We start from the raw sequence: 27,835 nt of genomic DNA, 5'->3' as shown, positions 1-27,835 counted from the left end.
TTTTTTTTTCTTTAGCTCTGTGGGCAGTTCCCAAATTGATTAGGAGTAGTGTTTATAAATTTAAATTCCTGCTGTGGGAAATAATAGCAAAGCCATATTCATTTTTAACATTTTCAAAGGTCCTTAAAAATGCCATTTTTTCACACCATAAATCTGTGGTAGTTGAATGCTGAGCTGCTTTCTCAAAGGAATGTAGAGAGTGGGACTGCAGCCTGCTGTGGTCAAGCTTGGTGGGAAGAAAGTGTTGCTAATGGTGACCCCAAAGGATTCTTACAGTCTGGGGCCAATGTTTTTGACAAAACCATCATGGTACAACAGAGAAAAATCAAGAGAGAAAAACAATTCTCTGAGACGAAAATGATTTTTCAGGAATTACACTTGGCAGGTTTTCATCCTTCACTTTAATATTTTTGCTTCTGGAAAGGCCTCTTCTGAAAAAAAAAAAGAGAGAGAGAGATACTGGGTTATCTATACAAGGAGGATCCCACCAGGGAAAGCAAAAGCGAGTGTAAACATCAATCCTCCTCTGAGAAAGGAAAATTACCTATGAGACCTTCTAATACAGTTTTCTTGGGCGACGAGGGGAGGGAGGGTGGGGGGAACTGGTTGCCTCATTCCTCTGCATACTGGGAGGCTAGTCAGTCCAGAGAATGGGAGAACTGCCTTTCTATTTGTTTCCACGGCTAGGAAGATGACTTTGTCACTTGTAAATATGAATTGTTTCTCTGTTTTTCCTATCACTCCTGTGCTAGGAGATGAGCGGAAATTAACAAGATAAAAAGTGTTTAGCCGTAGTTTTTACTGCGGATTCACATTTTTCCTTTCCCTGTAATAATTAACTAAATTGGTTCTATCGGATTTACTCATATTTTATTTCATTTGGGTCTATGGCTTAAGTTTATGTCAATGGGACTTACTAATAAAGACGGGGGGGTAATATAACAACATTGACAACTGGCAAACAAATTAATTTCAGAAAACATTTACCTAGCCAGTGTTCTACTAACTAGGTAGTAAAATGCATCAGTTGTATGGATACTTTGGTCAAAAGTAAGATTCTGCTTGTTGGAGGATGGGAATCAAATTGGTAGGCAAAACTGGCTGCCTACTTTATTCACATACTTATGTAACAAATATTTATTAAACGTTGAATGATAAAGCTTGGTTCCATGTCTTACAGAGCAGATAGCGGAGTTTAAGTTCTTATGGAAGATACAACCGTTACATGCTCACTATTACTTGGATCAGGCAGATTGATAATTGGATCATCTCTAACTGGCCCAGGTAGCATCACTAAGCTGCTACCGTTCATTTATTTCTATTTGGGCAACTCTCAAGTAGAATTAAATCATCACCACTCTAGGAAAATGAAAATGATTTGAAAAGGACTCACATATATTTAAGGTAGACTTATCTGTAAATTTACTAATAATTAGACATTTTAAACTTCATCTTTTTAAGTATAGAAATTCTAATTTTGATACCAAGTTTCCTTCCTGAAGGACTTGCGTATTTTCTCAGAGCCATCTGTGGCTTGGTTAGTGCTTTGGGTCTTCTTTTTTATTTATTTATTTATTTTTTGGTGTGCTTGGATTTTATTTTATTTTATTATTTCTTGGGTTTAAAAGAATTTTATTTTTATTTATTTAGTTTTAATTATTTTATTTTATTTTTTTCAAGTAGTCTTAATCTTAATCAATTATTTCCCCAATACATTTTTTGGGGGTGGGGGGGGTCTTCTTATATCCTCTTTTCCCTCCTCTGTGTTACCCTGACTTAACTTCTTAGACCCTCCCATTCTCACTAGGAAGGACATCTTTGTTAATGTTATTGCTGTTGCTAGAATAACTGGTATGCTGAAATGAAATGGCAGATTCCCTTCGATTTTATTTCACTTTCTCTTTCCTAGATAAAATTTTGGCCACAGCAAAGATTCTGGTTACTCTCTGATAACAAAGATTTCTTGGGTCACTTCAGGCATTAAATCACAGAGTCAAGCCATAAAGTAATTCCAAGATGCCATTCCATCCAAACTCCAGAGCTTGACTTAGCTTGACGTTACTTCTCAACTCTAGCTGGTACCTGCTTAAGGCTGAAAGCCAGCAGCAGGAAAGGGGCCATGACGGCCCCTGACTCTCTGCTCTCTTCTCTGTCACAGTCTACCCCCTTCCCTTGATTTTTTAGCTCTAGCTTTTCTCTCTATCCAAGGGCTGAAGCTAAGGGTGGCAGAGAATGCGGACAGGTAAGGGTAAAGGACAGATGTCATTTAGCTGAGAAGCATCATGACCTCTGGACCTGGAAAATGGCTCACTTGATTCTTTTCCTTTTGGAGACATTCTTACTATGAGGCTGGCTCTCTCTCCCCTGCATCCCTTCTAAGATCCATGGAAAACACTCTCATGTCTCATTTGGCCAGCTCAGGGAGTGTGGGCTACTCTCCCCACTTCCACCACCAAAGCAGGCAGCCAAACTTCCCCAGCCCTCCAGCTTCCTGAGGCTGGAGTCAGACCCCAGCTCACTGCCCCAAGAACCAGATGCTTGGTCAGGGGACATAGGCTAAGCTTTAAGCAGTTTCCTAACCACCACTCCCCCACATCTGGTTTGTGTGAGGAGAAGCATCCCTTTCTCCTCCTGCGTGGAAAGGAAAGAGGAAATGACAACACAGGAAATTCCCTTTTAAAAAAAATCCTGGATTCCCCACTGTGGTGCAGTGGGTTAAGGACCTGGCATTGCCACAGCTGTGGTGTAGGTCACAGCTACAGCTTGGATTCAGTCCCTGGCCTGGTAACTTCCATAGGCCTCGAGTGCAGCCAAAGAAGAAAAAAAAGGAAAAAAAAAATAATTCCCACCCTTTTTCTCACAAAAGTTCTCTTTTTCACATAATCCCCCCTTTTTTTTTTCCTCCTGGATCTGACCAAGAGTTAGAGTCCTAGAACATTTCTAGGATCATTCCTTTTAAAGTCTGCACAGGTCACAGGGCATATCTCCACTTTTCCATCTAATCTTCTCTATCTCACCTAACACATGTCTCTGTGAAGCCTGAGTCAGGGGAGCCCAGTCTAGCTTCCTTCTCAGTAGTATTAGGTGATGGGAAGTGAGTGATTTAACTTTGCTGATCTGATGTAGAAGACAGATTGTTCTTCTTCTAGCATAAAGTATATCTGCTATTGAGGTGATTGTCTTCATACATAGCTCCCCTCGAAAGTCACAATTCACCATCCATTTAGTTCATTCCTCTGTCTCCAGTAGGAAAAGGCAGTTGACAACTTTTGGAACAATGGAGCTTGAGAGGTATGATTTCTAGGCATGATCCTGAAGCTGACTGCTGCCCTAGGAAATCCAGATTGTGATTGTTGCTCTCCGACACATTCCATGGCCTACCTCAGAATGTCCCCTGGATTCAGCAGATAAATTGCCAATGAATGGCCAAAACGCTTGGAAGAGAGAAAAAGATGAAATCTGGACTGGTAAAGGAAGACCTTACTCGGATGGGGCCACCTTTTCTGAATCATGTTTATAGTTCCAGTTAATGAGCCTCATCCAACTAAGTCTCCCAGAAGGTCTAAGTCAGTGCTTGACTGTGAAATCATGAAATCACTAAGTTAATGATTGACTCTAGAACCAATGAGCTTTAAGGCCCCAAATGATGCCAACACTTAAATTCTTATGTGGGAAAAAAATTATGGTTTGAATATCAAACTTTATACTGTCCATGGTGCCTAAAACAGAGTCACAGAGATGGATGAACACTTGTTCAGTGCATTTGGGTGGCTACAAAAGATAAAATCACTCACTGATTTCATAAATTTATAAACTACTTTAACATTTCATGATTACTTTTGTTAAAATTACTGATGGATGTATCAAGGCTTGATGCCTTTCCCACAGGAACCAGTGTAAATTAATTGGTCCCAGCTTGCACTGCTGTTGTTGAATCAACACAGTCTGGATGCCTTCTGTGAAATGCCAACTAGTGGATCAAAGCCTCTGGGGAATGACCTCTATGTTCCCCACTCCCCACCCCCCCAAATGTGGAGTTTTTTAGAAATCCATATTTCCTGCCTCTTTATTTTTTAAATGATTTTTATTTTTTTCCATTATAGCTGGTTTACAGTGTTCTGTCAATTTTCTACTGTACAGCAAGGTGACCCAGTCACACATACATGTACACATTCTTTTTTCTCACATTATCATGCTCCATCATAAGTGACTAGATATGGTTCCCAGTGCTATACAGCAGGATCTCTTTGCTTATCTATTCCAAAGGCAATAGTTTCCATCTATTAACCCCAAATGCCCCCTCCTGCCTCTTTAAATGTCTATGGGTCATTGTGAGAAGACACTTCCCATTATTTTTATCTGGGCCCATCTTCTTCCTAATTTGCCATCCCATAAACCATCTGAGTATTCCACACCCACAAAGAGATGTATTGCATGGACCATCCAAGTTTCTACCCAGTTCTGTATACTCTAACTCTGGCTATCTACCCCATCTCTGCTTCCAGTTCCATCTGAAGCAGGATAAAATTGGTGCTGTGTGGTGGCTTAACCTTACCTTACCTTACCATGGTTGGTCCATATAGACACTGCATCTTAGGAGGAGAGGCTAAGATGGGAAGATCAGCGCAGACATCTCAGCCATATGTAATCTGACCTAATGTTAATAATTAATGATTACTTTAATTGTGGTAAATATACAAAACATACTGGTTATTTTAACCATCTGTAAGTATGCAATTCAATGGCCTTCAGTACATTCACAATGTTGTAGAACCATCACCACTGTCAAGACCCCAAACTCGTTTATCATCCCCAACAAAAACTCTGTTCCATTAAATAAGAATGTCCTCTTCCCCCAAATAAGATTAATATTAATAACAGTAAAAGCTACCAATGAGCTTGATGGCAGAGGAGATGATTGAGTCAGAGGCTTGCTTGGGAATTCCCATGATAGATGCAACTGGGAGGAAAAAAACAGACTAAAAGTCTGAATGTTTTCTCTTGCACTAAGCAGAGGTCTGGAGAGGGGCATGTTCCTTCAGCTGGTGTAAGCAATCTTCAATCTTCTAGCGTTTTGGTGAGCTTTTTTTTTTTTTTTTTTTTCCCCTTCATGTTTAGGCAAATTCAGTCTGAGCAGTGGCTGGTCTTGTCCACATAATTTACATCTTGTTTTCAAGAAGAGCTGAGTAGTATTCCATTGTGCATATGCACCAAATCTTCTTTATCCATTCATCTGTTGATGAACATTGAGGTAGTTTCCATGTCTTGGCTACTTTAAATACTGCTGCAAATAATGCCATTTGCAGCAATATAGATGGACCTAGTGATTGTCATACTAAGTGATGTTAAGTCAGATAAAGACAAATAGCATGAGATCACTTATATGAGGAATCTAAAAAAATGATATAAATGAACTTATATACAAAACAGAAATAAACCCAGAAATAGACATAGAAAATAAATGTATGGTTCCCGAAAGCGAAAGCAGGGGAGAGGGATGGATTAGGGGGTCTGGGATTAGCAGATGGTACTACTATATATATATATAAAGTAGATCAACAATAAAGTCCTACTGTTTAGCACGGGGAATGCTATGAATATTTTGTAATAGCCTCTAATGGAAAGAATCTGAAAAAGCATAGATAAATATATATGTGTAGATGAATCACTTTGCTGTACACATGAAACTAATACAACATTGTAAGTCAGCTCTGCTTGAATTAAGAGAGAGAGCAAGCAAGGAGCTACACAAGATGATTCTTTTGGTTCTTGGACAGAAAGGCTACACCAAAGAACCTGGCTGAGAACAGAGCAGCTGGAAGACAAGGCAGAGTCCAGAGTGGGCCTCTAGCCCCATCCCCCAGAAAAGACCCTCCCCTGGGCACGGCTGTGCAAGAGGGCGATTCATTTTAACGGGGCTGAGTAGCTCCAGGGGGACAAGCCAAGCAAATGAGCTCCGTGTTCCATGGTAAATCGCCTCTAGCTGAACGCTGTCTGGTTCCTCTCTGGAAAGAATGTTCTTCACTGAGTTGCCGTTTGCCAGGGGTCAAATATGACAGAAATGAAGTGTTGCTCAGAGTGATTGAAAAGGATTCCTACTGTTTGTGGCCAGTGCCGGGGAAGAGAAAGGCCAAACTGGTGAGCCAGGGAACAGCAGGAGCCAGTAAACTTTCCCCAAGACAGAACTCAACTTGGAGTCACCTCTTCTCCCCCAGCCATCCTGTCAGCCCTGTTTGGGGAAAACTGATATTATAATTACTAATCTCAGCAAGGGCCTCATGTGCAAGCTGAAGCTTTTTCGGCCTTGGGTGCAATTAGGGTGGGAGGGCAAGACAGGCAGACACAGGCGGGCTGCACCCCCTGCTCCCAAAGCACCCTGCTTGGGTTTCACCCACACCCTGGCATCCTCTGCAGACAGGTAACTGAGCAGCGCCAGTTCCTGGCCGCCAGTGAGGGGAAATTACTCCTGCCCAAACTGGCTGGGAGCTATTAAAGGTTTAAATGTCACCTCCAAAGAACTCTTTGCTAACCTTTAAGCAAAGGCGTCGCGAGGGCTGTTTCAGGCAGGATTTGACCCCCTCCTGGGGAGTCTGGAGGGCTGAGAACATTTGTGTGCGTCTCTCCACCCCCTCCCTTCCTTTCGCTCCTTTCAGGGAATTATCCCTGTACTTTCAAAGAGGGAATTTGTGGGACAGCCCGGCACCTGCCGGACTGAGCGTCCCAGGGTACGCTGCCTTGGCTGAGTGTATAATTTCATTTAATCCTAAATAGCCCCCTTTACCTATTGTCGACAAATTCCCTTTAATCCTAACCACCACTTAGGAGAATATTTACTATCAAAAGGAGACAAATCGCTATTTAAATGTGGATTTACTCAAGTCTGAAACTATGACAGTGACATACGGTAAATTGATAATATGTAAATAAAAACTGGAGACAGATTTATCCCCCGAGAAAGCTGGGAAGAGAGTGGATTAAAGTCATATGTGATCTCCTTTGAGTGGCCTCAATTTCACAGCCAGCGTTCAGTTCTGACCAGCCACGCCATTCATTCTGCTTACCTCAATTCATTTGCCTCTCGTTCTCAATGACCCTCTGTTACCAGCCATCCACCTCTGCTAAGCAGGCCTTGATGTTTACAGCACTCTGCAGCAGAATAAATGCAAACCGCACATTATTTATGGGTGTGCACTCTTAGCTTATGGGGCATTTGTCAGGAGTGTGAACGCAGGTAGAATAAGTAGACGTGTCTTAGTTCAGATAGCCCGGCTTCCAGAAGCTGACGAGAAAAAAAAAAAAGAAAAGAAAAGAGCTAAATAAAATATCACCCCAAAGACAACAGCTTTCAATTATTGCCCATGATCCTGAATTCCTCCCCATGAGTTGAAAGGTAATCTATACCAGATGGCATTTTTCTGAATTGGCCAGGTATGCCCGTTATCCTTGACTCTTTGTGATGCCAAAGGAGAGCTGGCACTCCATTTCCTCCTTGTTGTCAGAGCAACATTGCTTTCTAGGGATGAGTTTCTTTCTTTTTTTTTTTTTTTGCTATTTTAGGGCCGTACCCAAGGCATATGGAGGTTCCCAGGCTAGGGGTTGAATCAGAGCTATAGCTGCAAGCCTCCGCCACAGGCACAGCAACACCAGATCCTTAACCCACTGAACGAGGCCAGGGATTGAACCCGCAACTAATGGTTCTTAGTCAGATTCATTTGGCTGTACCACAATGAGAACTCCTAGGGATGAGTTTCTTAATTGCACTGAAATGTAATCACAATCATTCTAAATGGAGGTCCTTTTTCCTTTTTTTCCCCCAAGAAAGCAGAAATCAAGCGAATTATGTCCTGTGTTCTTTGGCAACAGTGGTCTAACAGGCCTAAGCCAGAACTAGGAAGATAATGAACACACATCATATCGCCTGTATGCATGGCAAGAACCTCTTCAATGAAGACCATCTCAGAACAAATAAAATCACTACAACTCCCAAACCTATGGGAGGCAGGACATGAAAATCATTGTGTTGAAATGCAGCATTCGGACAAACACTTTGGAGCCCACTAAAATGCTGCAATGAAGAGCTGGCCCATGTTAATCATATTTTCCCTTAAATTACCTCATTCCAAGACACCAAGTGTAAGGATGAAGGCAAATACATTTCTTTTGAAAAGTTAAAAATAGATTTGACATGTCTGCCTTGGAAAGCACAATACTTGACTCTTTATTTTTTTCTTTTTATGGCCACACCTGTGGCATATGGCAGTTCCCGGGCTAGGGTCTGAATCAGAGCTATAGCTGCCAGCCTATGCCCCAGTCACAGCAATGACAGATCCAGTCAGCATCCGTGACCTATGCCATAGCTTGTGGCAACACCAAATCTTTAATCCACTGAGCGAGGCCAGGGATTGAACCTGCATCCTCATAGAGACTATGTTGGTCCTTAAACTGTTGAGCCACAATGGAAACTCCCCCGCACCCCTCGTCTTCTCCCTTTTTTTTTTTTTTTGAGAAAATCATTGGCTGTTCAAAATCATGGAGTTGAATCCAACATACTTCTTATTTACAACTGGTTAGTGGGAGGTTAAGAGAAGGGCATTATGCATAACAGTTCCTTCTGCTCAGGAAAATATATTCACAAGGAAGAGCCAAATAGCCAGTGAATTTGTTCAAATAATGGCTCTTGAATATCCTCTCCCTACACAGTGTCATTTTATTAAAGGATAAAGTATTTTACAATGTTGGTGACTTTCTTGGCAACTAAAGTTGATCCTATTTTAAGTTTGCAATGATCTAGGCACTCTTTCTGGTAATAAGGAGCAGAAAAATGTTTTCCAAAGATCATTCATTGATTTGGAGAAGAGGCAGGAAAAGATGGGGATGAGGGGGAAGAGGGCAATAACAAAATGTGATCGATTACTAAGGATAGATTACTTTTGCCATGAAACGATTCCGCAACATGTTACTTAATGACAATTATGTCCCAGATCACTCTGGTTAGAACAAATCTTTAGGTGATTCAAATGCATAGATAATTTGTCTTACAGAAAAGAAAACAAAACACCAATTCAATCCAAGAAGAAACCTAACTGGCAGACAAGGCCAAATGTCCACGGTTCATTAAAGATACTTGTGTTTAACCAAATATAGGTTTCCAGAGGTTCAAGGCTGAGATAGCCAGAGGTCTCCAGATGGTTACAATAAGACAGTTTATCACCTCCAACTCAGAGCCCTTAAAATAATGGGCTTTGGGGTCCTAATCTTATATAGTGGCCTCTACAAGGCAAAAACATCTCACTTTATTACTGGACGGCCTTTTTTCATGGATCAATTGTGGTTTCAGTTGCTTTGTGATAATTTAATTCATTGTGAGTTTGAGAATGTATTCAGCAGATAACCAAGGAGAGTCTTAGAAGGCTTCATATTTGCCACTACTTAATATCTACTTAACCAACCACACATGCCTCAACAACCTTCAAACTGGTTGATACTTGAATAGAACAAAGCTTGCAGATTAAGAATATGTTTCAAGTTCCACAACATCTATGATAGTGACAGAGCAGGAGCTGACTTTATGTCAGATTGGGTGTATCATCAGTTTTAGTCAGGACCTTCATGCATCTTCAGGACTCTGGGTTCAGAGAGCAGAATAGTGTTAAGGGCACCATTAAGGTAAAATGAGCATCTTTTAAGTTCAAGCTTCACCCTTAATAAAGTAGCTGAGGGGATCTCTTCCCTTGGTTGCCACTGTGAATCAACAGCAAGGGATGGTCTTAAGTTAACAAGCTAATATTTCATCCATGGATACCAGAGCGTTAATGGCTAAATATGCCAGTGGTGGGAAGGAGCACATGTGCAGCTATTTGCCTGACACAACTTCTGCTGTCATGGCCTATTAAAACCAGTTTACATGTGCATGTCGAATTTGATGAATATGTATGTGACCCTTTTCAGAGCCATCACTCATTGGGCTATGGCCCCCATGGCAGGAAAAACAGCACCTCTCATTAAACACAGCATGAGTTACAGGCATGTTATGTTAATATTTCTTCAGAACTTTAGGGGGTTTTCTTCTTGTTCTAATAAATCCTGGGAAGAAAATAATTTAAAAGTATAATTGATTTAAAAAAAAAAAAACTTTTTCTCATTTTCACCTTAACTCTTATTTGGTGTGTGAGTTTTGGAAGGCTCTTTCCTCAGGAAGTTGTAGGACAAGCTTATGAATTGTGCTTTGTATCATTCATAGGGGACTCCAGAGGCAAGCCCCCTCCTCAGTTGGAAGTTCAGCAAGGCTGAATAAGAGACCTCCCTGCATGGACTCTAAAACTCATGAAAGACAGGGTTGTCCCTGCACTTTTGAAACATAATGAATCATCTGTTAACCCACTGTTGGTTCTTACCAGTGGGTCTGGTACCTTGTCAGAGGTCAATTCATGATCATGATTATTATTGTTATTATCATCATTGTTATTTTATTACTCTGTGAATTTTATTACATTTATAGTTGTACAACAATCATCACAACTCTATTTTATAGTGTTTCTATCCCAAACCATTATTATTTAAGTTACGACGTTTAAACAGTCTTTATACTGGGGAATATAAGAGTCTTTCTGAAGATTCTTTTCAGAATATACAGGGTGAAAAATCTTATGAGAGTTCACCAGAAGTAAGGACCTCTAAGCTGTTGAAGTGGTAATTCCCTAGGTTATGTTGAAATATCTAGAAGGCTAAGCAGAGGTTCAAGCTGCCCACACAGCCTCCCTACTCCCACTTGTGATAAGGCCCCCAATTTTGCCCTTTCCCTCTCTACCTTACTCCCCTGGTCCTTCCACAGTGTCTGGCCAACTAGGTTATAAAGTGTTTGAGAGCAGAGATTATGGTCAACACTTTTCTGTAGCATTTCATTTTTTTTTTAATTTTTTTTTATTTCTGTCTTTTTGCTATTTCTTTGGGCCGCTCTCACGGCATATGGAGGTTCCCAGGCTAGGGGTCGAATCGGAGCTGCAGCCACTGGCCTACGCCAGAGCCATGGCAACACGGGATCCGAGCCGCGTCTGCAACCTACACCACAGCTCACGGCAACGCCAGGTCCTTAACCCACTGAGCAAGGGCAGGGATCGAACCCGCAACCTCATGGCTCCTAGCTGGATTCGTTAACCACTGCGCCACGACGGGAACTCCGTCTGTAGCATTTCAAATTGCCTTGCTTCGTTCTCACATACAGATTTAAAAGGCTCCCTAAATTTCTCCCCTAACTGCTCACCCAATTCTGTCCAGAGATAATACTGAGCAAAGAGTGCCCTGGTGGGATGGTCAGGGGATATGGATGAGGAAAAGAACATCAATTCACAGGGAAGCCAGCCCTCTGGACAGTGGTAGGTCCCAGCAGGATTACCTGGGGAGCTACCAGATCACAGGAGCACGGAATTAGGAGTCTGGAGCTTAGGTTCTAATCTTGATTCTTCCTCATCTAACTGAGAAACCATGAAACACAGTTGTTTTGGACCTCGATTTCCTCATTTGCCATTAATTGCCAAGGTCCTGAAGATCTAGACTTTCCCCTACACAGAATTTCACTCCACTTTCAAAGTCTCGGTCTAGGTCTCAGCTATTGTTGAATACCGAGGATCAGAAAGGATGATTACTGCCTTAACCTTCAATCGTAGGTCTGCTCTATCTGTAAAGTAGAGATGGCGTGTTTGTGCAATCCTCTTCAAAAGATGACAGAGCTATTCACATTTCTTTCCCCTTCTTCAGCCCTACTGTGGAAGAGCTTACCATCTGGAGCTTAGCTCCTCAGTTTGCTGACTCACAGTCAGGTTAATCCTCCAGGCAGAGCTTGGGACCCCTTTTGAAAATTTTCATTGTGTTCCCAGGTCTTCAGATTGACTTCCATAGGCTGGAAAACCACCTGTGCAAGACGTGGGAAAGTGCATTTGCCAAAGTAATAGCAGCCAAATTTCACTGAGAAATTACCTTTGGCCAGGCCCTGTTCTATGTGCTTTACATTTTTGTATTTTATTAACTTACTCAATCTGCCCAACTACATTATGAGGTATTATTCTACTTCCTTTACAAAGAGAAAAGAATTAAGATGCAAAGAGGATTTTTTTTTTTAAATTTTCCCTCAGTCTGGCAGAGCTGGTAGGGGAAGAAGGTTAGACTGATTTTCGGGCAGGTTGGCTCCAGAACTTGGGTGTTTCTGGCCATTGTGTCATAGCGTGTGTCAAAGTTTCCTCCCAGGTGGACATCCATGGAGGCAGATGGAGCAATGTCCTCTGAAATAGAAAGCCATGAACTCTGTCGTTTTCTACGACACAGACTCAGATGAAAACAAATAACAAAACAGACTTCGTTTCTCATGCAGTTCCAACTCTGCTGTGGATGCCAGGTTTTACTGGCATGGCAGGCACTGGAGAAGAATGACTGGAAATGTTAGGAATCTCTGCCTTTGTGCAAGAGGCCAGTCTCCTTGGGGCTTGCTTCTTCAGCCAGAGGGAGGATCCTAAAGATGCCATTGGGAGAGTTTTGGTGGAAGGCTCTCTCCCAGGATCCACGACATCACTCTTCTGTCACTTGAGAGGCCCCCAACTGGCTGAACATCAGGCTCAATCACCAGGGCCATCTCCACCTCTCTGTATAAATCCAGCACCGGAGCTGCCAACAGACAGCCTTGGATAAAGTCTGTTCTGCTCCCTGCCAACCAAATGGCCCCAGAGCATAAGGTTCCAAATTTTCTCAGTCTCATAAAACTTGGCTCAATGAGGCAGTGGTGCCATGAAATTTGCATTTATCTTGTGCACCTGACACTTCCCATCATGATGATGGAGTGCTTCCCTCATGTCGGGAGCGCTCCAGGCTCTTGGGGAGGACAGAAAAGAAAGCAGGGTGGAGGTTGGTTGTGGGGAAGGCTAATCAAAGCCAGGAAGAAGAGTAAATTTGTAGGCATGAAGGATGGGAGACATGGTATGAGAGGAATGGGGGGCGGGGGGCTGGGCGCTGGGAGAGCACAGTGACTTAAGATAAAAGAGCACTCCAGGGCCCTTTGTGCATTCAGGCCATCAGTCATCTCTGCTTTTCTGGGACAGCCTTTCTGTTGACCTCCAGGTCCTGGCATGCAGCATCCTTCTAGCTGCCCCAGGGAAGCTGATCCCCTCTCTCATAGTCCACCATGGTGTGCATGCTTAGAGCACGCTTGCAAGAAAAGTAACCTATAGGGTCTAGAGGTTGTAATGAAATGGTTTCATTGCATTTTGTACTAAGGCTCTTTGAATGGGGTGTGAGGTAGGGAAGATGTTAGAGTTTCAGCTGAGTGTGAGAAAAAAAAAAAGAAAAACAAGGGGCACTCAAGGAAAAGGTCCCTTTTCTGCCTCCTTGCTTATCTTGCTTAAAAGTCCTCCACTTCATTCCAGAAAAATATTATAAAAGCATAGTAACTAAAGAGTTTGGACTCTAGAGTAGAGGGTTGAGGTTCAAATCCCACATCAACCATTTACTAGTGTCCAAGGTTCTGAGTCTTTCTTTGCTCTATTTCCTCATTTATAAAATAGGGGTAATTTGAAGGAGTGTTTTATATAATTGTTTGAAGTTAAATAAGATGATGTATGTTACATGTTTGATGCAGTGCCATGTAGGCAGTAAGCATTCTGCAGATGTTTGTCAGTACCCTGACCTCAAGATTTTGGAGGGACATGACCTTGTAAATCAACTATACTTCAATAAAATGGGGGGAAAAAAGACTTTGGAGGGATACTGGTTGTTTTCAGAAGACAAATAAAAACTACAAATCTCAATGCTTTCCGGCATTCATTTGTAACTGCGCCATGAAAATCAATGCCTGATCTGTCTACTTTTCAGTGTCTAAATAAGATTATTTCTATCTCTGAATAACTCTGGATTGGGGGAATGCCACCTTTTGAATTTTACATACTTTTTTCTATAGCTTTCTTGTTGGTTCATGTTTATTAATTGCAATTTTCCCAGTTAGATCAGAACTTTTGAGAATCAAATTCCATGACTGCCCTGATTCCTTGACCCTTGATCAGAGATTAAGTATGAAGTAGGCACTTATGGTATTCCTCTTGGATAAAAGAACTAGCCTATATTACCCCCCATGGCTTCATGGACGGTGGGCTTGAAGTTTCCTGGGTGCTTGGCAACCTAGGACCATGCTGTACTCCTGCAGTCAGTGAAAGTCTGATAACTGTTCTTTGACCATCAGCACCTTGATCCAATTTACCATTCCAAATGTTCCTTCCACCTATTTCTTCCACCTCCTCTGGAATTTGAGAACTTCTCCTTGGATATTGCAGAATTCATCACATCAAAGAGAGCAAGACCAAATGGGAGCATCGTCCATCACAGCTGACAAGCAGAAGTGGGGAAAGGTTAATATGTAGAGTCCCTAAAGGCATTAGTGGCTAAACTCCTGTCCTCCAAAATTTTACTAGCACAAGTGGAAAGAAGTGCCTCCTTTTGGTGAGAAAGTCAAATTAAAATATTGGAAATGAATTTGAATCTTTTACTGCATCTTCTTACTGAATCATTTATTCAGTTTTCTGCCAAACCTTTATTACATGCCTGTTTGTGCTACACATGGCTCTGTGTGTAAAATATAACTATAATATGGAACTAGAATATAATTATAGTTATATTTTATAGGCTTTGAGCTAATTTGGTGAATACAAATAAATAAACAAAGAAGTAAATAAAGAAATACAATAAAGCTATCTTTGTTGGATAGACATGCTCTCTTCCTAAGTTCCAAATTTCACGTGTGATACAAAGCCAAAAGTGGCAAGAAAATCTGTTCTGGAATATAAGTGCTAAAATTACTTTGCCTATTTCCTCATTGTTTAGAAAACTCTTCTCTTTTCTTGGAGAAGAATACAAAATGAATCTGACACCCATTCAGAAAGGGAATAAAGCAAATTTGTCATGAAGACTGAAGGGATATATGACACAAATCAGCCATTTCTTTGAAAGTCGGGACATATCCAGTTTATACCATCAGCTGATGCAGAAATAAAAGACAATGGGTGTTGAAATATACAGCTGAGAAAAGTTCTCGTGTTTCAGGCTTCAAAGTTATTTACAAAGCCGCCCTTGATCTACAAATATAATTTTGAAGTGATAATATATATCTATAAGCAGAAACTAAAGGAGAATTAATTCAAAGATATTTTTACTCTAGAAATAGATGTGTAGATTTTCTATGAGTAGGAACAAACATTATATATGTATATAATCTATATGTATATAAATTACATATATACATTAATTCTAAAATTAAATAGTAGACAATATTGAAACAGTATAGAGCACTATTGTTTCAATGTCATCCACTTGTAGTTTTTAAACTGCTCTGATTTCACATTCAGAGCATGAGTTATAATTAGAATAAAGGATAGAACTTTATATCAGCATTAAAAAAATTATATGTCTTTGTGGGCAAAGCTGAAAGAGTTAGTAGATATTTTTCAGTCCTCTCTTAGGAATAGACACTCACTGAAGTTCTCATGACAAAAACCTGTTAGAAGATATAATGAAAGAAAATTTCCCATTTAAAAGAGTAAGGATGTGAGTCTTTAGTGCCATTTGCAGCAACATGGATGGAACTAGAGACTCTCATCCTGAGTGAAGTAAGTCAGAAAGAGAAAGACAAATACTGTATGATATCACTTATATCTGGAATATAATATACGGCACAAAGGAACCTTTACACAGAAAAGAAAATCATGGGCTTGGATAATAGACTTGTGGTTGCCAAGGGGGAAGGGGAGGGAGTGGGAAGGACTGGGAGCTTGGGGTAAATAGATGCAGAATGTTGACTTCAGGATGGATTACCAATGGGATCCTGCTGTGTGGCACTGGAACTCTGCACAGTCACTTATGATGGAACATGTAATGTGAGAAAAAAGAATGTATACATGTAAGGGTAACTGGGTAACCATGCTGTATAGTAGAAAAATGTATATATAAATAAAAGATAAAAGAGTAAGAAAAGGGTAAAATAGCAAGAAATAAACATAATAATAAATGAGCCAGTCCTATATGAAGATATATTTTAAGTATTACTAACAGCCTCAATAAAACACTTGAACAAACCAAAAGGCATGGCATACTATTGAGCAGAAAGACTCAAAATCATAAATATGTAAATTTTCTCTCTCTCTCTCTTTTTTTTTTTTAAGGGCTGCACTAGGGGTCGAGTCAGAGCTATAGCCACTGGCCTATGCCACAGCCACAGCAACACCAGATCTGAGCCATGTCTGTGACCTATACCATAGCTCACGGCAATGCTGAATCCCCAACCCACTGAATGAGGCCAGGGATGGAACCTGCATCCTCATGGATCCTAGTTGGGTTCATTAACTGCTGAGCCATGACAGGAACTCCTCTCTAAATTAATTTCTAAATTGAATGTGATCCCAGTAGAAATGAAACAAAGTTTTCTTTTAACCTAACAAGTTGATGCTAAAGTTTATGGGGAAAAAAAAGAACAAACCAGAATACTATTGAAAACTGTGAGAAAGAACCATGAGAGCAGACTAGCCCTACTCGGATGTTAAAACAGTTTCAGAAAGAGTAAGCAGACTCAAAAGCTAAAATAGTGCAATGGTGGGTCATGATTAGACACTCAAATAAATCAGCCAAATAGAAAAATTCAGTAAAATGTCTAAACACATATAGAATTTAATATACGATTAAAGGTGGCATCTTAAGCCAGTGAGGAAAAGAAAGACCATGCAATAAATGATAGTAAAGTAACTGAAAAGTCAAGTGAGGAAAGTAATTTGGATCTATACCTCACACTTTACATCAAGATGAATTCTGAATGGATCGAAGATTTACATGACAATAATGAGTCCATAAAAGTTCTGGAAAGAAACCTAAGAATTTCTTTATAATATTAAAACACATGCATTTCTAATTATCATTAAAAATTTAAACCATAAAATATATTGACACTGTTGGTTAAGTAATATACAAAAAAGTGTATTTAAGGCAAAAAGAGAATAGAATATCTAGGAACAAATTTAATCAAGGAGGTGAAAAACTTGTATACTGAAAACCAGAAAACACTGATGAAAACAATGAAGGAAAACTAAATGAATGGGAAGATATTTTGTATTTGTGGATTGAAAAACTTAATATTTTTAAGATAGTAATACTCCTCAAAGTAATCCGTAGTTTTAATAGAATCCCTACCAAAATTCCAACAGTCTTCTCTGCAGAAATCTAAGTGGTGATCCTCAAATTCATAGGGAATTACAAGGGGACCTAAATAGCCAAAACAATATTGAAAAAAAAAATCAAAGTTGCAGGGCTCATACTTCTGATTTTCAAAACTTATTTCAAAGCTACAGTGATCAAAACAATGTGGTACTGGCATAAGGATGGACATACAGACCAATAAAAGAGAACTGACACTTGAGAAATAAATCCAAGCTTCTACAGCCAATTGTTTTTTGACAAGAGTGCCAAGACTACTCAAAAGGGAAAGGATATTCTCTTTATCAAATAATGCTGGATTAACTGGGTATACACATGAATGAAGTTTTATTCCTACCTTACTCACTTCATATATGAAATTAATCAATGACCAAAACATAAGAACTAAAACTATGAAACTCCTAGAAGAAAACATAGGGGGAGATCTTTGGTGCTTCAAGTTTTGGTCTTCAAAGGACATCTTTAAGAAAGTTAAAAGACAATTTACAGAATGGGAGAAGATATTTTCAAATCATATGTAATAAGGGTTTAGAATCTGGAACACATTAAAAAACACCCATAACTCAACAACACAAAGACAAAAAACTGAACTAAAAAGTGGGCAAAGACCTTAGTAGACATTTCTTCAATTAAAGATATACTGCCAAAAGTCACATGAAAAGATGCTTAACATTATTGGTTGTTAGGAAATGTAGATCAAAACCACAATGAGATATCATTCCATACCCACTGAAATGACTATAAAAATAAAAACAAAACCCAAACAAACAAAAACAGAAAATAGCAAGCGTTGGTAAAAATGCAGAGAAATTTTAACCTTCACACACTGTTGGTGGGAATGTAAAATGGTACAGCTACTGTGGGAAACAGGCCTGGCAGTTCCTCAAAAATGTAAATATACAATTACCATATGATCCAACTCAAATATCCATCAATGAATATTGGATAACAAAATGAGATTTATATATACAATAGAATATTACTCAGCTGCTAAAAGTCACATTTTGTAGTATTCCATGTATTTGAAACACCCAGAATAGAATAATCCATGGAGAAGGCAAGATTGTGATTGCCAGAGGCTGGAAAGACAGGGAGATGGACAGTCCCTGTATAATGGGTATGAAATTTTTAGGGAGGTGGATAAAAATTGTAAGTAAATAGATGAGCACATCTTTATTAAATTTATTAAATGACACTAAATTGCACATTTTAAAATGGTTTATTTTTTTGTTGTTAATTTTTATTTTTTTAATTTCATGGCCACATTCATGGCAGATGGAAGTTCCCAGGCCAGGCACTGAATCAGAGCTGCAACTGCAACCAGAATTGCAGCTGAGGCAACACTGGCTCCTTAACCCACTGCATCCGGCTGGGGATTGAAACTGTGCCTCTGCAGAGACCTGAGCCACTGCATTCGGATTCTTAACCCACTGTGCCACAGGGGGAACTCCTAAAATGATTCATTTTATGGTTACATAAATTTCACTTCAACAAAAAAGCTTTAACAAACAAAGGAAATTAGCATAAATTAGAGACTTCAGTTAACAAGAACATATCAATATCAGTTCATTCATTGTGACGAATGTGGCATACTAATGGGAGATGTCAGTAACAAATGAAACTGGGTATGAGATATGTAGGAATCCATTTTTGCAGTTTTTCTATAAATCTAAAATTATTCTAAATGAAAGAATTAACTTTTTAAAAGAAGAAAAAGAGAAAACAAAGTTAAAAGAAAAATGACAAACTCAGAAAAGATATATGCAACTCATTTGATCAACAAAGGATTCATTTTTCTGGAGTTGCCGTCGTGGCGCAGTGGTTAACGAATCTGACTAGGAACCATGAGGTTGCAGGTTCAATCTCTGCCCTTTTCAGTGGGTTAATGATCCGGCATTGCTGTGAGCTGTGGTGTAGGTCGCAGACGCGGCTCAAATCCTGCATTGCTGTGGCTCTGGTGTAGGCTGGCAGCTACAGCTCTGATTCGACCCCTAGCCTGAGAACCTCCATATGCCGCGGGAAGCAGCCCTAGAAATGGCAAAAGGACTAAATAAATAAATAAAGGATTTATTTTTCTAATCTTAAGTGCTCCTAAAATATAAGAGAATGTTCACATATCCACTAGGAAGAGGGGAAAAGAAAAGCTGGTCAGAAGTTAAATACAAATGTCTCTTAAACATAAGAGGTGTTAACTTCTCTCATGAAAAGAAAGACATACATTAAAAACTACCTTGTAACATTTTTACTCACCAGAATGACAGAAATCTACAAGTTTGACAATGTAGTCTTTGGTAAGGCTGTGTGGAAACAGGCATTTATGATGAAATGTATGTAAACTGGTATAACTTTATGGAGGATAAAATATAATACTTATCAAAATTACGAATAAATAGCCCCACCAACCCAGAATTACCCTTTCACTATGGTAAACTATGTTACAAGTATACTTATATACATAAGAAATGACATATACAGAAGTTTATCCATTTTAGCTGTGTTTTTCAACAGCAAAAGCCTTTTAAAAAAACAAAACTAGAAGTCCATCAATAAGTGCTGAGCAAATATTATTTATGATACATCCATAAAATGGCATATCGTGCAGCTTTAAGAAGAGAGCAATTCCCTATGTACTGACATAGGAGGAGTCCAAGAATTACTATTAAGTGAAAACAGTAGACCAATGTGTTAAATGCTAACTTTTCTTGAAAAAATAGGAGGGAGGCAGAAAAACTGCAAATATGCTTGTATTTATCTGTATATGCAACAAGTAACTCTCAAAAGTATATAAATGTGGTTGTACCATAGAGCAGCAGCAACGTCCTTTACGTGGTTAGAAGAAAATGAGTGCATTGGGTGGAAGGAAATGAGTGCATTTGACTGAACACTTGCATATTTACATATATAGAGATACATATTCCGTATTTACATATACATATTTTTTTTTCAATCACGTGAAAGTATTACTTCAAAGTTAAAAAATTTTAAAGTGATGAAGCCAAGAAGAACTTACAATGTGCACACTGATGGAGATTTTCTCAGTTAAAGGAAAACCTGCAACAAAGCCATTTCATCAAAGACCCCTAGCTTGATAAAAGTGTCCCCAGAATTTGTGTCAAGACCATAGTTTTTTTTTGGAGGGAGTGTTGCTGGGCTAGTCCTGTTGTTCAGATGCTTTTCCCTCCTCAGGCTCGGTCTTCTCTATTGGGTTCCCTGCCAGTGCCCAGAACTCAGCCTGATACCAGCTAAATGTTAATGAACATTTATTGAATAAGAATAATTGAATTCAGGAGACTTCTACAACTGTGCACATGATTTTAGTGGTAAATATTAAGTCAAGGGAGAATAAGGAAGCTTTTTAATATATACATTTTTTTTTTTTTTGCTTTTTAGGGCTGCACCTGCAGCATTTGGAAGTTCCCAGGCCAGGAGTCAAACTGGAGTTGTAGCTGCCGGCTGAGACCACAGCCACAGCAATGAGGGTTCTGAGCCTCGTCTGCCACCTACATCATAGCTCATGGCAACGCTGGATCCTTAACCCACCAAGTGAGGCCAGGGATCAAACCCACATCCTCATGGGTACTACTTGGGTTCATTACTGCTAAACCATGATGGGAACTCCTAAAAAAAATTTTCTTTTTAACCTAAAAGCAGACAGAAAATCTTTTTCATCTACCTAGAAATCAAATGTCACTCCCTGGGTCAGTTGCAGAAAATACTGTCTGATGGTCCAGGACCCACAAAAACCCACAAGTCTGATTTCTACTTGCACAACAGAAGAAACTACTTGCATTTTTAAAAATGAATTCCTTTAACGGTGCCTTGTTTCTGGGGCAGGAAAAAGCTATGAGTTGAGGAAGATATTGACTATATCTAGTGGGAAGAGCAGATGAAGAAGGATTGAGTCTACTGGGTGGCTTTTTTTTCCTGGTGTGGAAATATTTTGCTTTTTTAAAAAAAATTAATATTTGAACAATTTTGCATGTATTCTTCAAGCCCTTGGGAGTTTGATCTAAGCATATCATAATATAAAATTAGAACTAAAACAGAAGACAAACAGCCTGAGGACTTCCAACAAGAATAAAAAATAGATGGAAGAGAAATGTCTCTGGACTTGGTTTGCAATTCCATTTCCAATAAATGTCTGTGATTGTAACTCATAAATCTCTCTCACTGTCAAATGCCAAGAAAGTACCTTTAGCTTTGACTTTTAAGCTCTGAGCCTTATGATTCACTACTGGGCCAAGAGATGACCGTAAATAATTTTTAAAAGGATTGGCTAAGGTCAATTATTTTCTCTAATTTTTGGTGTGGGGTGGCTGAAAGATTTTGCCAAATATCCTACTGTAGGATGAAGAGGTGTCTAAAGCAGCATAACAATCAATAGGAAAAGACGTCTCTTCTCCTCACAATGGGTTTCCTCCACAGGGTGTAAGAGTTTGAGTTGGGATATCTGTGTGACCAGGTATCACCCATATCTGGGAGGCTAGAAGGTAATGAACTTAATTCTCTAGGGAAATTCGGCTCATTTCATGAGCTCTGCACTTGGGGCATGGGGGCAGGGAGAAATGACTATTAAACATATCTATCCATGGTATCCAGTTGCATAGAAAAGTATGTCAGTTAAAATATGTTAAGCCAATTTTTCAGGTAATGTTAAAAAAAAAAACAGCAACATTGACAAGTGGATAGAAATCACTCATCTTGACAAGTGATTATGTAGATGAGGAAAGATGCAGGAAGTGTTCTGTACCGCTGAGGAATGGGGACTGGGAATAAATCCACTATTGATGTAATGAAGAGCATGACAGGCCTGTGCTATTCTAAGTTAACTCTCTCAGAACTGGAGTTGAGGTCACACCCGGTCCTACGCAGTAAAGTGGGAGACAGGTCATGAGAAATGCTCGGAGCTCCCAGGTACGACGGTCCTCTGAGAAATTCCAAAATAAAGATTTTCAGGCCTCTTGAAACCAATAGGATGCTCCTGACTTTGGCTTTTGACCTTTATAATAATTTAACTCTTGCTCATAGTCACACTCATGCCGACACTGAAAGCAAGTCAGGGAATATAAAGTCCTTCTTTGCCAGCTTGATTCTGAAGTTGACCAACGATTCTCACCTTCCACATGCCTTTGCTTGGCATTCAGTAGCATTTATGGTTGTGCACTTTAATTCTGCTGTGCTCTATTTCCTGGGTGTGGTCATTGTTTCTTTTCAAGAGTATTGCCTCTGCCTGGCACTTCCAGGACCCACCTAAGCTCTGATCCAAGCCTGTGTAGACCATAAGCACTCCAAGCCCATTGTTTTGGATGGTGGTTTAACACTAGCTCTATCTTACTGGCATCTGCATTTAGGGGTGTATGATGAACAAGCTTTCAGGAGTAGGGCCAACTATCTGCTGTGAATCAGAAGCTTTATATCTCACACTTGTCTTTTTAATGGGCTATTTGTGTTTAGAAATGAATTCTCTTTGTTGTCTCCTATTAAAGGGAGAGATTTTGTGTAATTTCTTATGCTAAACAATTTAAAAATGAATGTGAAGCAAATTAAACTATAAGTAAATAATTTTACTTTTTACAAAATAAGTAATAATTTTACATGATTTAGTTTTTCACATTCTTTTTCTTTCTTTTCTTTTTCTTTTTTTTTTTTTTGTCACTCCCATGGCATGTGGAATTTGCCCAGCCAGGGATCAAACCTGAGCCACAGCAGTGACCGGGGCCACTGAGGTGACAATGCAGGATCTTTAACCCATTATGCTAAAGAAATCCCCCACATATGTTATTTAAATCATGGAGACAGTAAAAGCTGGAGAAGCCATCTACCATCAGTTCCTTCAGGAATGTGCCTGAGCCTGGATCATGGGGGCCAATGGTGTGGTTCACAAAATGCTGTTCTTCCCAGAGACATTGTTCTTTGTGAATCAGATTTTTTTTTTCTTTTTCAGTCAACCTGTGGCATATGGATTTCCCAGGCCAGGAATCAGATCCAAGCTGCAGTTGTGATCTATGCCACAGCTGTGGTAAAGCCTGATCCTTAACCCCTGCTATGGGCTGGAGATTGAACCTGTGTGCCAGCACTCCAGTGACTCTGCCAATACTGTTGTGCCACAGCGGAAACTCCCAGGGCCATTGTTATTACCTTGAGTCCATGAAAGGCCTTCAGGGGGTCTTGAACATCCTGCAAATGTTTTCAAAATTTTGTGTTTCCATATATTTTACTGAGGAAAGGTGAGCACTTTTATACTATATTCCCAAAGAGGTCAATGACCCTAAAATATTAAGAGCATCAGTTTAGATTCTCACAGTCTGCATGCAAATTATTTTAGATGAATCTCATCACCTAATTTTAGATAAATCAAAATAAATACTACAGGAAAAAATAATAGATATATGTATGACTGATTCACTTTGCTGTGCACCTGAAGCTAATACAACATTGTAAGTCAATTATACTTCAATAAAATTAAGTTTAAAAACTAAAAAATAAATATTGTAAATTATTTATTCATTTATTACACGTTCATGGTGTATTTTCAGATGCCAAGTATAGTCCTAGGTGTTGGGGAGATAAATATGAGTAAACTCATGGCAGGGAATGATGGAAGACGTTCCTGAATAAAGAAAACCAAACATAATTAGGTCAAGGGTGACTCTCCTTTAAGTTTTCTGACACTAATTTGACACTCTGTTCTTTTGAAGGTTGGTTATCACTGCTGGTAAATACTTTTAATTGAGTTACCATAATCACTATAAATCACTTCAATTAACATTAACTTCTATTGTGGCAGATATAATTAGAAATACATATGTGACTCTTTCTGCCTTTTATAATGAGCTTTCATAGTAATCACTATTGGAACTACAGTATTAGGTATAATTACTAAGTATTCTACTAGAACATGGAATTACTTTATAATTATATGATATTTTCCTAAGCATATAACATGTAGTTACTTTGGTAGTGAAGAACAAGAGTGACATTTAGCAATCCATTACCTAATTGATGAAATCGTGCTAATAAATGTGAGTTAACATCCATAAACTCTGGGCACCTTAAATTCTGAAATAAAGCCAGTTAGCCTCTTTTTGAGAAGGAAAATACCTTATTTAAAAGCCCTAGTTCCAAGGAGGAAAATTGTCTGAATGTAAATCATTTGGTTTTGGAGTCCAGAAACAAAGCAGATGGCATTAACTGTATCTATTGAAAAGTAAGTGTGTTTGAAAAACAGCTATATCTTGGTCCACAGCTAAATTTTTGGCAGACAGGTCTAAAAGATTCTAATAGAAGCTTTGGGATGTGTTTTCCAAAAGATATTTTCAGCTACAAAAATATCTTTTCTAACATATGCAGAACTAATGTTGAAAGAGAGAAAGAAAGAAGAAAGAAAGAAAGAAAGAAAAAAAGAAAGAAAGAAAGAAAGAAAGATAGAAAGAAAGAAAAAAAAGTGGAGAGGGAGGAAGGAAGCGAAAGAAAGAAGAATCCTTGGGAGAACTTATTACTTATTAATAAGTAATATTACTTCAAGGTCTGTGACTTGTTACTTAACAAATAACTCCAGGAGTTACCATCGTGGCTCAGAGGTTAATGAACCCGACTAGTGTCCATGAGGACACGGGTTCGATTCCTGGCCTCACTCCGTGGGTTAAAGATCCGGCATTGCCGTGAGCTATGGCGTAGGTCACAGGCATTGCTCGGATCCTGCATTGCTGTGGCTGTGGTGTAGGCCAGCAGCTACAGCTCAGATTCACCCTTAGCCTGGCAACCACCATATGCTATGGGTGCGGCCCTAAAGGAAATAATAATTCCAATATATTATAGCAGTCTATATGGCAGGAGAAAATAAAGCAGCAGATAGCAGTGGTCTATGTTTGGTAGCATAGAAAATTGGACAACTGAAATTATGTAAAAAGGTACATTTATTTCCTAGGGCTTATATAACAATTGCAAAAACTGGTCGCTTAAAATGACAGAAATTTATTCATTCATAATTCTTGGGGCTGGAACTCAAAAATCAAGATGTTGACAAGTTTGGCTCTTTTTTTGGATACTCTGAGGAAGAATCCGTCCCACGCGTCTAGCTTCTGATGGCTGTGGGCACTCTTTAATGCTTCTTGGCTTAATGACACATCCACTCCAACTTCTGCTTCTGTCTTCTCATGCCTGTCTTCCCTGGGTCCATCTGTGTCCTCTTTTCTTTCTCTTATCCAGACTCCCTCACTGGCTTTGGAGTCCACTCTGATCTGGGACAATTTCATCTTGAGATCTTTAGCTTAATTACATCCGCAAAGACTCCTATTCCCAATAAGTCCACATCTTTCACATATTCTTTGGGGCACACATCCAACCCTCTACACAAGATATTAATGTATATATAACATTTCCAGGGAGTCAGAGAGGTGAGATGTCAAAACAAGGCTAGAGCCTTAGCCATGGAAATGATCTCTGGAGGAACTATAGGCATCCTCTGGCCATTGTAGGAAATTATCAACACTTGATAGAAAAAAGCAATGGATGACAGGAAAGCAAAATAACTTGACAAATATGATCACCCAGGAAGGGAGAAAAGAAAGCCAGAAGGTAAGTGCTTTTTTCACACCACCTGGTTTAGTGGAGGAAGAGGGACTTAACAGTGGCCTTAGAGGTCGAAGAGGAAAGAGGGAAGAAACTGAGAATATGGTAGAAAAGAGAGAAAGGGCTCATTTGATGGCATTCCTATTCTCCCCACTTTACTATCTCAACTTTATTTTATCTAACTTCCAATTTCATCTGCAACATATCACTGCCTATTTGATCTTAAGAATAGTGTTAAATAAATACTTTTGATTTGCCATGAACTAAATTGGTTCAATTATAGGTGGGTGCCTTGGGACTCTGCCTAGGTTAGGCTGATGTCTGCATAATTCATGTGTCGGGAGATTTGTTTTGAAAGTGTGTATCTCCATTTCAGAATTCAGAAGCATTAATTAATTAAATGAATGCTTGGAAATATACTTGCATGCTTTCAAAAACAGAACAAGGGCACACACATGGGATCCAATACAGTATTTCTAACCATCTATTGGATTTAACCATTAATTTTGGGTGGGGACGATATTGGAGACTTGCGTGTCATGGGATCTCTATTGCAACTACTGAGCACTACTGTTGTAACCAGAAAGGAGCCACAGACAATATGTAAACCAATGGCTGTGACTGTTCTATAATAAAAGTTTATTTATACCAATAAGTGATGGGTCTCATCTGGTCCATGGATTGTAGCTTGATGAATCCTACTTTTGAGTTGAGCCAACATTTAAAAAACTGTACTTAAATGTCTGTCAACAGAGGAATGGATTAAGAAGATGAGGTACATATATACAATGGAATACTGCTCAGCTATAATAAATTACAAAGTAATGTCATTTGCAGCAAAATGGATGCAACTAGAGATTTTCATACTAAGTAAAAAGGGAAAGACAGATACTATATGATACCACTTACATGTGGAATCTAAAATACGGTACAAATGAACCTAGATACAAAACCTAAATAGACTCACAGACTAGAGAACAGGTTGCTGAAAGGGAGGGGGAAGGGAGTGGGATGGACGAGGAGTTTGGGGTGGTAGATGCAAACTATTATATTTAGAATGGATAAGCAATGAGGTCCTGCTGTATAGCACGGGAACTGTATCCAGTCTCTTGGGATAGAACATGTTGGAAGATTGTATGAAAAAAGAATATATAGATATATTCATGTATATATTCTTATATATATACACATACATGTGTATGTATGTATTTCTATAATATGCATGTATTATGTATTACTGGATCACTTTGCTGTACAGCAGAAATTGGCACAACACTGAAAATCAACTGTATTTTAATAATAATATAAAAATCCATATTCATACTGTGCAGTCCTAAATGATATCTTCAGAAACCACTTTAAAATTTCAATTAATGGTAACTCCCGTGCCATAGTCAGCAGTACTTAAACCATTGGCATAATCTTTTCCTTTTTATGGTCTATAGCTAGACGATCCTTGTCTCTGATTGAATACATTGTTTCCACTCTTTTCACCTTGGTTCAGGGAAGTCCCTATAACCAAATTTATCCAGACTCTTGCTCTTCTGTTTTTAGTTCTTTCCTTCTTTGTTATCTCTTGCAAAGCATAGATGGAAGCCATCCTTCTACAATATATGTTGGAACTGTTCAATACATGAGGATTCTATGGAGTAATCTATGTTAAAGCTGTGAAGTGCCAGACAACTATGAGTATCAGGATCCAGAATAGCAGGAAAAAAAAAAAAAAAAACCCAGAGAATAACATTTAGAACACTTAGCCTGTGATTCAACCCTTTCACAAGTCTGGCCACAGTTGGATCCAAGGCAATTGAGCAAATATGCATTGGGCAGGATAGCAAAGTATTTAAGAGGCTGTGTTTTTGAGGCAGACCATTTGTTTTCAAATCTCAGCTCCATAAATACTAGCTTTGTGACTTGTATGAGTTACTCAACTTTTCCACATCTGAAAATGGGGATGGTAACCATTCTTACCTCATAGGATGGCTATGAAGATTAATTTTTTTCAGACAAATACCAGCACATAGTGAGTGCC

This window comes from Phacochoerus africanus, chromosome 5, assembly GCF_016906955.1.
Source record: "Phacochoerus africanus isolate WHEZ1 chromosome 5, ROS_Pafr_v1, whole genome shotgun sequence".
Lineage (NCBI taxonomy): Eukaryota > Metazoa > Chordata > Mammalia > Artiodactyla > Suidae > Phacochoerus > Phacochoerus africanus.
Note: the sequence above shows the minus strand (reverse complement) of the source record.